The sequence below is a fragment of the Neomonachus schauinslandi genome, chromosome 7, assembly GCF_002201575.2.
Source record: "Neomonachus schauinslandi chromosome 7, ASM220157v2, whole genome shotgun sequence".
Taxonomy (NCBI): domain Eukaryota; kingdom Metazoa; phylum Chordata; class Mammalia; order Carnivora; family Phocidae; genus Neomonachus; species Neomonachus schauinslandi.
The window spans coordinates 146,138,845-146,150,836 of NC_058409.1; the positions used below are offsets into that span (position 1 = coordinate 146,138,845).

General features: G+C 47.1%; 1 pseudogene; it reads left to right on the forward strand.

The window, feature by feature from the left end:
* Positions 1-9,957: 9,957 nt before the first annotated feature.
* Positions 9,958-10,055, forward strand: LOC123325378 (annotated as a pseudogene).
* The last annotated feature ends 1,937 nt before the right edge of the window (positions 10,056-11,992 follow it).

The following is an 11,992-nucleotide window of genomic DNA, read 5'->3' on the forward strand; positions in this document are numbered from 1 at the left end:
AGGCAGGGCGTTCCGTCTCTCACGTCTGTGGTCCCCGGGGGAGTGGGGACCCTCCTGGCTCCCCATCACTTCTTCCCTACATCTTCTCGTCCTCCAAGTCTGTAGCCCCTCCCAGCAGGTGTCCCCTGGCCCCCATGCCTGACCTGCGGGCCTCTCCCCATTCCCACCTGTGTTCCCTCCATGTGCTCTCCCGTCCCCATTTTATGTCATTGGGCTCCTTGAGGATAAGCCATGGAATGCCTGCTCTCAGTTCTGTGACCTACTTACTGCTCTAGCTATTGCCCCCCAGCCCACCTGGACCACATCCCCCGGGGCCATGCTCTGGGCCTGTCCTCTCCACAATGCCCTGGCCTCCAAAATCTCCATGCAGACTGTCCCCTCTGATGCCTTCCTCCACCTGCCCAGTGCCCTGGTGTTCCCTCACTGTGGTGCCTGCCTACCCTTTTGGAGGCTTCCTTCTGATTCATTCATCCAACCATGTGTCTGCTCTGCTGCTCCCCATCCCTGCACCCCTTCTTGTGCCACTGGACTCCGTGGTTCTCCCCAGGAGCACTCCTCTTAAGCACTCTCAATTCTCTTGCCCTCTTCCCTCTGTTTTGTGATGCAGTCAGAAACATCGCAGCCCTGATTAAACCCATCCATCTGCCCCCCGGGGTCCAGGCATCCCAGGAGAAGGTCGCACCACCGGCCAACACCCTCTCTGGAGATTCCTGCCCGCCAGGCTCAGAAGAGCCCCCATGCCGCTGTGGTCTGCTGCCTTGTCCTGGCCTGCACCCCCTCTCCAGGGGTCTTTCCATGGGCTCAGCCACTCTGCCTTGTTTTTTTTTCTGGGGGTGCTCAGGCATTAGGTCTCACTTTTTCTTTCTTTTTCCGCTTCATTGGAGTATTACTTTCCTGTGCCTGCTGTGACAAATGACCACACAGGGAGGGGCTTAAAACAACCGAAATTTATTGGCTCACAGTTCTGGAGCCCAGAAGTCTGCCATGAGGGTGAGGGTGATTGACAGCCCGCTTATGAGCATTTGTGCTTGGATGTGTTTACTGAGCCTGGGTATGGCTGCAGTGAGGGCTCCCTGGTATTTATCAACTGATGCCTATCCGTAGTTCTTCTAAAATGAGGCACAGACAGAACAAGAGCAACAATGACCCCCTACAGCAGGTCTACTTTGCCTCTTTATCAGAAGGTTTCAGATCCTGTGTCTTTCCCACCTCCCCTTTCCTGCCCTCAGCCAGTGGCTGATGTGATTTTAGGGTTCCAGCCATAAAAAGAAAATTCTTTAATTTAGAGATGACTGTCCAGGCCCCAGGCATATTGCTTTTACAGTACAATATTGCTTTTGGGGGTGGCAGGTAATATTGTCAGAATCATCCTGGGACCAAAAATGAAGGTCAATGAAATGCACCGTCTTATTAAACAGTTCACTAATTGCATACTATTCCACTTTTATTAGCTGCCCCGTTTGACGAGGGTAGTGATTTTGAAGCTACAGAAAGAGGCAATATCCCCTATATACTTGCATAATGTAGGAGAAAAAAAGGTCATGGGTTTTCCTAGCATTTTTGACGAATCTGACAAGTATGTGCAGATTCCAGGTAAGTGATTCCAGACTGGTTTGTTCCCTTGCACGCTTTGTTTTTCTGTTGTTTTAACATGACTGTGTACTACTTCCTGTCTTTCGCAACCTGTTGTACGTTAATGGCCAGTTGATAATAGGATTCCCAAACACGAATGCAAGACAGATACAGCCACGAGCTAGCCGGAGGGTGTGTTTCGCTGCTGTGCACCTCTCTCTGATGGCACATGTTTAACATCAGGCCCGTCCCGTCTCAGAGCTGGTGTGCACCGCTCGCTGGCCTGCCAGTGGGGACAGCCAGGCGTGCCCCCGCCTTCCAGGGTGTGAGGAGGCGTGGTATCCAGTGTGGGACCCTCACAGGGCACCAGGGTGAGGCTGAGCTCTGGGTGTGGGGCCCTTTGGGCCACGTTCCAACCTCCTTCTCTGTGGGTACAGTACCATGCGGTTTCTCACGGGGACACGTGCTTCTGGAGATAAAAGTGAAGCAGGAAACGTGTGTTAGGGATCCGGGCCCCTCTGCTGACCACCCACCCACCTGCTCTTGCCGCAGCTTTGGCTAAGCCACATTAGAAGCTGGAGCGGGGTTTCTGTTCCGGGCTGGAGCCATGGAAGCGGCTTTCCCGCGCCTGGGGGGCCGCTCTGAGGCCTCTGCTGCTTGGGTGGAGGGTGTCTATGAGCTAGTGGTAGGAAGGTCAGGGGCCTCTGGCCAGGATGGCAGCATTGCTGGTGCAGAAGGTCATCCCCAAGGGAAGATCAGGCCGCTGTGGAATTACAACGTTAGTCAGCAGGAAAATGGGATTCAGAGCGGTTTAAGGTGGAAATCACCACAGGGGTTTCACACCACAGCCCTCCTGTTATAGACTGGAAGGCCGGCCTGAGAAGAAACAGCTCGGGGGGCACAGAGCTGGGCCCGGAATCCAGGCGTCCGGGTCCCAGCCCTGGGGTTTCCCACCACACTGTCGGTCTCTCTTTCCTGGGAGAGAGAGACAGGTTCCTCAGTCAGGGTCTCACGGCCACCACCCCCACCCCAGGCTCTTGGTGGGTGGATTCGGGGTGGGGGTGGTGGGGAGTGTCGATGATCCTAAGGAAGTAGTGACAGCGTCAGGTGGAACATCGGCTGTCATCTGAGGCTTCGTGCCCTGAGCAGGCCGAGCCACACCCCCCTGCCACCGTGCCCGCGGGCAGCACCCCGAAGCTGGGGTTCCTACTCTGGGGCTCCAGCCCCGGCTTCCTGCCCGCCAGCCTGGCGATCGGCCATAGCCCTCGTCTGCCTTTGCCCCCTGTGGCCTGCCAAGCACTGAGGCTGTTATGGGTCGAATTTGTCCCCCAAATGGGGGACCATGTTGAAGTCCTGGTCCCTGGTGAATGTGACCTTATTTGGATAGAAGGTCTTTGCAGATGCCATCAGGTTCAGATGAAGCGATCGTAGAGGAGGGTGGTGCTCCACCCACAAGCGGTGTCCTTCTAAAAAGAGGAAACACGGGGACGAGCACGGCAGGAAGAGGATGTGAAGTCATGCAGGGAGACTGTCACACGACGCCAGAGGCAGAGATTGGAGCGACGTGTCTACAAACCGAGGAACGCCCAGAGGCATGGGACAGAGGCTCCCCTGGAGCCTCAGACAGAGCAGGGCCATTGCCACCGCCTTGATGTCAGACTCTGGCCTCCAGAACTTGAGAGAAGACACTTCTGCTGTGTTTGGCTGCCCAGTTGGTGCCCGTTTGTCACAGCAGCCCCAGGGACTCGTACGGCATCCCCCGCACTGAGCACCTCTGTGTCCGCCATCTGGCCACACACTGCCACCTCCTGCCCGCCTCCCTGTACCTGTACCTCTCCCAAGCCCTCTCCCCACCCCTCCCAGATCCGTCCTCCTCGCGCTGCCAGAGCCGCTCGCCAAAGCACACCTGGGGTCCTGTCCCCTCTGCTCAGCAGTCCTCGGACGCCCCAGCACCGCAGTGCAGTCGACAAGGTGCAGTGTGGCCACCCGCCCTCTGTGAGCCTCCTCTCACCCAGGCCTCCGTGTCTCTGTCAGCTGTCCCACACCACTCAGTCCGCAGGTCCACTCTGTTTCCATGCCAGGGAGCTGCTCCCTCCTTGCCATGTTGCACACCTCTGCCCGAGCTTAGACGCCCCAGCGGGCTGCCTTCTTGCTCTGCACCATGTTCCTGTCTCCACGCTGACGGCAGAGGGAACGGCGCCTCCTGTCCCCACCCGCCCGCCCTCCGCTGAGGTGTCTGAGCCCAGGTCACGGGTGGCTCCCCAGGCCATAGCTCTCAGTAAGCGTTTGTGCTAGAGGTCTGGTTAGGCTTGCTGCACAACCACAAGTCAGGAGAACCGGGGAGAAGGTTCAGTCTGCATGAGCTTTGCTCATCTTGGAACACTGGATTTTTGATGAGTTTCATAAAACTAAATCAGTGACCTTTAGGTTTAAGCTTTTTTTTTTTTAAACTATGCTGATTATAACTCAAGGGAGAAATAAATCGGTGCTACACACTTGTGCTGAGCTGAGAAACTTTCACACAAAAATGCTAAAGGCAACCTCCCTGGCATCCCATCATTCACTAAAAAGCCCAGTGAAATGGTATTGAAACTCATATTGAGAAGCTTAGGAATTCAAAGAAATAAACTTAATTGTAATAGTCACATCTCCATTAGAATCAGATCAGTTTCATTGAAAACTACCGAAAATATACCTTAGTATTAATGTAGATTCCACATTATCTTATTTACAGAGATGCGGTTCATATTCTGGGTAGAACAGCTCCTCAGCATGTGTTTTGAGATGCTTTTTCTAGCTTGAGAGGGGACATGTGCTAGACTTAGGAAACTGAGCATATTATATTCCTTGGACATTAGGGGGTGTTATTCTCAGTCTAATTTCCCTATTTTCAGGAGCTTATTTTTCTAGAGTCTGAATGCAGCATTGAAAGCCAGGGCCTATCTTCTGATGGTGTAGGAGAAGGCTAGGAGTTGGTTCATTTGTCCACTTGTTCATTCATTTGGCAAGCAGTAATAACAAACACAGTGCAGATATGCAGCCAGCTTCAAGCAAGGACCTGGCTCCATGTCTATGGAATGACTCAGCATGATCAGGTTAAGAGACACATTCAGGAACAGCTGTTCTCCACCGCTGTGCACTGGTCTTGACATCACTCCAAACTGGAGCGGGAAAAGCAAACTTGGGTGTCCAGTGGGGATAGAGCCTCTTGGTCGGCGCTGATGGGTGTGGTGAGGTGAGTGACTCTGGACTGCAGCTGTGCACAAGCCCTGCTCTCTGAGAGTTCAATGGGAATACAGAGGCAGGACACAGAGTGGTGGAGCAAAAGAACGTTGGAAGAGTTTTGTGCAGCATTTTGTGGTATGACATCAGAGGTGCTGCCTAATTTATTGAAACTAAATTCTACAATGCAAAGATAAAGACTATAGAAAGAAACTCTTTCATTTCACAGATGGGTAAGTGAGGTTATTGTTAGTTTTAGGTTCAATTTAGTTGGAAAGTTTATTATGGAGTGTCTCTCCATCTACCCATTCATCCACTCACCTTCCCACCTATCCATCCATTCATCCATCCATCCATCCATCCATCCATCCATCCATCCATCCATCCATTCACTCACCTTCCCATCCACCCGTGCATCCATCCACGATCCATCCATCCATCCATCCATCCATCCATCCATCCATCCATCTATCCACTCACCTTCCCACCTATCCATCCATCTATCCATCAATTCATCCATCCCCATCCATCCATCCATCCATCCGTCCATCCATTCATCCATTCATCCATCCAACCACTCACCTTCCCACCTATCCATCCATCCATCCATCCATCATCTACTTTCATACTTCCTGGAAAATAAACAAAAACATTTAAAAGGTTTGCATGTATCTTTTGTGGTTTCTGAAGTAAAAACAAACAAAACAAAACCTTAGGGAAACAGCATGTCACCTGACCGAACTAGCAGCTTCTGTTCAGAAAGCCAAAATATTTTAAGTGCTTGGGTGGCAGTTTGTTTCTTCATGTATAGGCTAGCTCTTTTTGTTTCTCATCTCCAGGGACTTCACATATTCTTCAGGAGTATCATTTTGGCTATAATTGATACAATTTAACATGTATGCTGTTCTGAGTTGCTAATAGATCTACAAAGACATGGTCTCTCCTGTGGATTTGCAAATTGAATAAATGGTCAAAACCAAAAGCATTAAAAATATTCAAAGATGAAAAAAATTCAAAGATGCCTGTAAGACCAGCCAGTATCAGATGATTCCAACCTTGTCCTCACTGATTCATCATCATACCCTCTGTCTTGTGCCACTTTAGAGCATGAAATTCGGAATCCTTCCAGCTACAGGCCACCTTGAACTCCATACTGGTTTCAGTGTATCACATGTAGATACACACAGTGTAGGACCCAGGGTTCCTGGTTGGTTGCCACATCCACTATCCTCAGAATCAGTCTCTGCCATGTGACAAAGCCCCTGTCCTGGCTCTCCAGGCCTTAGCACTCATTCTCCTCTTCCCCAGTTCCCTCCCTGGAGCATCCATTTCCCATAAGTGTCTTCCTCCCAACTCCCCAAACCACATCATCTGGTTGCTCCCCACCATTGGCCTCTGGTTTCCTACCAGAGGGCCACCCGAGACCCCTTGCTAGCAGAACCCAGGGCATTCCTATTCCTCTGCTAGAACCAGTTCCCAGGGACTGTAAGGCCATCTGTGTGCCCTCTATCCCTCTCTGGTAGCATGACAGTCAGGGCATCCCATTTCTTCATTCTTGCCATGTCTTTCTTGTTTGTGATTGATGAGGTTCCCAGGCTCCAGGGCTCCCTGACTCCACCCCTGGCATGGTGTGGCTTTTTGTCTCTACTGACTCCTCTCTGTTTAAGGGACAATGGAGTTGATGTTGAGTCATAACAACACACTCCTACTCAGTGCCTAGAATGACTATCACCTTCCAGCCTTTAGGATCTAAGCATAATAACCGATCAGCATGTGGTGCTGATGATGCTCCTGGCACTTTAAAAAATGATTTGCAGATTTCAACTCAGATAATCCTCAAAATAGGTGCTATGGACTGAATATTTGCAGCCTCCCCAAATTAATACATTGAGACCCTATCCCCATTGTCATGGTTTTTTGGAAGTGAGGGCTTGGGGAGGAAATAAGAATCAGGTTGGGTTATGAGGGGGAGCCCCCATGACGGGGTCAGAGCTCCTGTAAGAGGACAAGAGACCAGAGCTTGCTTTCTTGGCCATGTGAGGCTACAGCCAGGGGCAGCCGCCTATAAGCCAGGGAGAGGCCCTTCACCGGACGCCAGATCCACTAGCTTCTTGACCTTGGACCCAGCCTCCAGGAATGTGGGAAATAAAGGCTTGTTGTTTAAGCCACCTGGTCTATGGTAGTTTTGTTCTACCAGACCAAAATGCCTGACACAATACTCTTAACAAAGACAAGTCATTATTAAACCCATTTTACAAATAGGAAACTGAGGCCCAGAGAGGCTATGTGACTTGCCCGAATCACCCAGTTGGTAAGTGGTAGAGCCCAGTCAAACCTGGGTTCAAACAACCAAGCATCTGATGCCCTTCGATTGCTCCTTTCTTCCTCACTACAGCAGAGCGCCCAGAGGATTCTCCAGCCCCAGCTGGCACTTTCCATCTCTGCCCCTATTGTTCTCATGCTTTTTCCTCTTTCCTCCTCTCCCCCATGCAGCAGTACACCGTATCTCCAGCCCCTCCTGGCCATCATGCCTTGCTTCATCTGGTGAGCTATCTTCTCCCAAGACCATGTGTAGAACAGGCTGTGAGCTTAGAAAGGCAGGGCACTTGTATATGGTCATTTATAATTTGTGTTCACAATTCCTCATCACACCAGTCATACTGCTTTATAGATGATAATGGTTCAACATGTGTGGATTATCTGGGGAAAAGCTTGCTTCATGCTGACTCTGCCAAAGGAGGGGTGAAGTCATAGTTACATAAGCAAAATGAAGTGGAAAATGAAGGCAATTATGTAGGTAATTCAAAAACAGGAAAAAAAGAAGCACTTTTTGGGTGGGTGGGGGGGCTAAATTATGTGGATTTATCAGATGTGAGTTAAAAAAAATGTATAATTACCCAGACAATGGGCTGAGTGTTCCACTTAACTTTGAGTGGGTCAGAGAGAGCGTGAATCGGGCGCTTTGTGTGCCAGACCCGGCTTAGAGGAAAGCTCATTGTCAGATTCTGGGAAACCCAAGTGGCTTCTCTGAGCTCTGGTTTTTCTCCGTGACAGAGCTGGGCCCAGCGATTGGCACAGCTGGTCTGAGTTACATCATCACCCTCCTGTTAAATGTCTCGTCTTGGTCCCTAACCCTCTGCACTCCACACTTTGGCATTCATTTTATACCCTGCTTTCTCTAATTGATACTTAGGAGTTTTGACTCTCTGATGAGGTTACAAAGTCTGTGAGGCTGAGATCCATCCCCTGCTTTCTTGGCTGAGCTGCCCACCTCCTCAAATCCTACAGTGGAGGATCAGGGCCAGGACAAGCATGGCGTTGATGGATGGGGGCAGGGAATCGCTGCAGACCCGGTGTCCTGAGGCAGTGGTCCTCACCTGGCTGCTCATTACTGTCACTTACAGAGCCTCTGATGTGGTGGATCTGGGTTTGGCCCCAGAATCAGTATTTCATTAAAGGCCTCATGTGATCCAATGGGTGTCGTGAGATTCTGCAGTGGTTACAAATACACCTCTGCGGTGGGCTGTGGACACCTGGCTCCTCCATCTTACCAAGGCAGTAGCGGCTCACCATCAACGATGATGAAGCTGACAGAGACTCGTTATGAAATCTTCCTCAAGACCCAGGGGCCTTGGCCATGCCATGGAGGAAGCAGTATGGTGGCCAGGTCTTCCTGTCCTTAATAAAACATCACTTTGGGTTGGTCCATGCTCTAGAGGAGAGATATATAGTAAATTTCCAGCATATATTGACTTTAAGTGTTATGGTCAAAAATAGAAGATTGATTTTTTGAATCAACCTTTAAAAAAACTCCTTTTTAAAGTAGCGAGTCACGAGATGAGCACAGTCTTGTGAGAGCCGGAAATTTAGAAGCAAACTGTAGAGCATCATTGGTTCCAGGCTGACTGGCTGGCATGCACCCGCATGGGCTATTTTGGGCGTGAACTGGTCTTGGAGATGCTATCAAAATATGGTGTTGGGCCTCATCCAATACTAGCACTTCCATTTGGTTATTAAGCAGAAGCCCCAGAAAGGGCAAGGCTTGAAATAGGCAAAAACTTGCAAGGTTTGAGATTCTTTTCAAACTTCCCATGGCCAGCCAGCCTTGGAATCATCAAGCATCAGAATCTGGTGAATCAGCATTTGAAGATGGATCCAGGCTTGATTTGGAGATTTTGACTCAGCCATCAGTGAAATTCAGCGTTTTCTCTTGAAGCTTTTGGTGACCTTTGGCTTCATTCAAGCTCAAACACCAAAGGCAAAGGGAGAGGGGATGGATTCGCAAACTCCTGAGTGAAGATCGTACATCTGAGATGCTGAGATCCATTCATCCACGGTAGAACCAAATGACATCTCCTTTGCCCCTGGGTCTTCCTCTCCCATAACTGAGGCAGGAGGGATGGAGGTGGGAGCAGAGGCCCTCAGAGAAGGGTCAAGGATAGCTAGGAGCCACACACAGACCCTATCAAAGCCCCCCCAGGCAGCAGGCTCCATGCCAAGAGCTCCACAGAGCTCAGAACGGTCCCCAGGCCTGTGTCTGCTGACACATTCCCATAAATCTCTAGTTGAGACTTGGAGGTACTGTGCAGCTGACGCTAAGTGCTTTCTGCTCTGAGAACAATTATGTACTTCTGAATAACACTCAACACACCCTTTGAATGTGAAAATGGGTTAGATCAAAACATCAGAGTGTACCTGCATCCCTGATGATCCTTTTTAATGTAGCTGTGGTTTCTGACATTAAGGAGAAATGTGAATTTAGCTGTGTGCTTTTATGTCTCTAGCCTGCGACTTGCTCATTCAGGCTGTAGATACTCGTAAACAGGGAAACAACAGAAGAACATCAAATATTAATTCTGTATCAGTATTAAAGTATAATAAGCAGTAGTAAGCATGTGTTAAGCTGTCAGGAGGCATGCTGGACTGTATGTGTAAGTTGGGGCGGGATTCTTCAGTATCCTGTGGACCAAGAGCCTCACTAAGGATGGTATTTAGTCTCTTTGAGGCCTTTACTTTGGTGTCGAGATGTTTTCCTCAGGCTTTTCTATATGAATGATTTCCTCTTCTACTCCTTCGTAAATATCTTTATTGCTGTTGTTTTTTAATTATGAAAAATCTATGTGTTTATCTTTAAGGTTTAAGTGATGTAGAAATGAGTAATAGGTGCTCACTTCGGCACATATAAAATTGGAACGATACAGAGAAGATGAGCATGGATGTGCAAGGATGACACACACGTTTGTGAAGCCTTCTATATTTAAAGAAAAAGAAATGAATAATTAGAAATTCGCATGGGTTTATTTCTTATTTGTAATTTAAATTAACCTATGCAGATATCTTTATGTACATAATATTTATTATTAAATTTAATTTTAATTATATCATACTAAAGGTATTATTTTATATCTCTGGCTTTTTTCACCTAATAGTGCATATTTAACAACTTTCTATGAATGTATATTATTTTTAATAGAAAAACTATATTACAAAAGATTAGGTAAAAACACATTACAATATTCATTGGGCAGCCATTAAAATGTGAATTGTCCCAGATTTCAAGATATACTACAAAGCTCTAGTGATCAAAATAGTATGGCACTGGCCCAGAAATAGACACATAGATCAATGGAACAGAACAGAAAATCCAGAAATAAACCTGATTATATGGTCAATTAATCTTTGACAAAGGAGGCAAGAATACTCAATGGGACAAAGGATGGTCTCTTCAATAAATGGTGTTGGGAAAACTGGACAGCTACATGAAGAAGAATGAACCTGGACCACTTCCTTACACCATACACAAAAATAAATTCAAAATGGATTGAAGACCTAAATGTGAGACATGAAACCATAAAATCCTAGAGGAAAGCACAAGCGGTAACTTCTCTGACACTGGCCGTAGCAACATTTTTCTAGATAGGTCTCCCGAGGCAAGGGAAACGAAAGCAGAAATAAACTATTGAGACTATATCAAAATAAAAAGGTTCTGCACAGCAAAGGAAATAATCAACAATCCTTAAAGACAATCTACTAAATGGAAAGAGATATTTGCCAGTGGCATATCTGATAAAGGGTAAGTAATCAAAATGTATGAAACCCAAGTAATCCAATTAAAAATGGGCAGAGGACACGAACAGACATTTCTCCAAAGAAGACATACAGATGGCCAACAGACACATGAAAAGATGCTCGTCATCACTCATCATCAGGGAAATGCAAATCAAAATAATGAGATGTCACTTCACACCCGTCAGAATGGCTAAAAATCAACACCGCAAGAACCACCAAGTGTTGGCGAGGATGTGGAGAAAATAAACACTTGTGCAGTGTTGGTGGGAATGCAAACTGGTGCAGCCACTACTGAAAACAGTATGGAGGTTCTTCAAAAAATTAAAAATAGAACTCCTATATGACTCAGTAATTCCATGATTGTGTATTTACCCAAAGAATATGAGAACACTAATTTGAAAAGATATATGCACCCCTATGTTTATTGCAGCATTATTTACAATTGCCAAATTATGGAAGCAGCTCAAGTGTCCATTGATAGATGAATGCATAAAGAAGATGTGATACACACACACACAGGAATATTTTATAGCCATAAAAATGCAATCTTGGCATTTGCAACAACGTGGATGGATGGACCTAGAGGTTATAATGCTTAGTGAAATAAGTCAGTCAGAGAAAGACAAATACCATATAATTTCACTCATATGTGGAATTTAGGAAACAAAACAAATGAACAGAGGAAAAAAGAGACAAAAATATCAGACTGTTAACTCTAGAGAACAACCTGAAGGTCACCAGAGGGGTGATAGGTGGGGGATGGGTGAAATAGGTGAAGGGGATTGAGTACACTTAATTCGGTGGGAACTGAGTAATGTATAGAATTATTGAATTACTGTATTGTACACCTGAGACTAATATAATACTGTATGTTAATTATACTGGAATTAAAATTTTTGAGACAGTGAGTTGTCAAGATTATATGATTACATGGAAATACGATAGTCAATAAATGAAATGTGATATACAGTTATTCATAAACCAAATATCCAACTGGAGTTTTCTTTTTTTGTTGTTGTTTTTTTTTGTTTTTTTTGTTTTTTTTTTTTTTCAAAGATTTTACTTATTTATTTGACAGAGAGAGAGACACAGCGAGAGAGGGAACACAAGCAGGGGGAGTGGGAGAGGG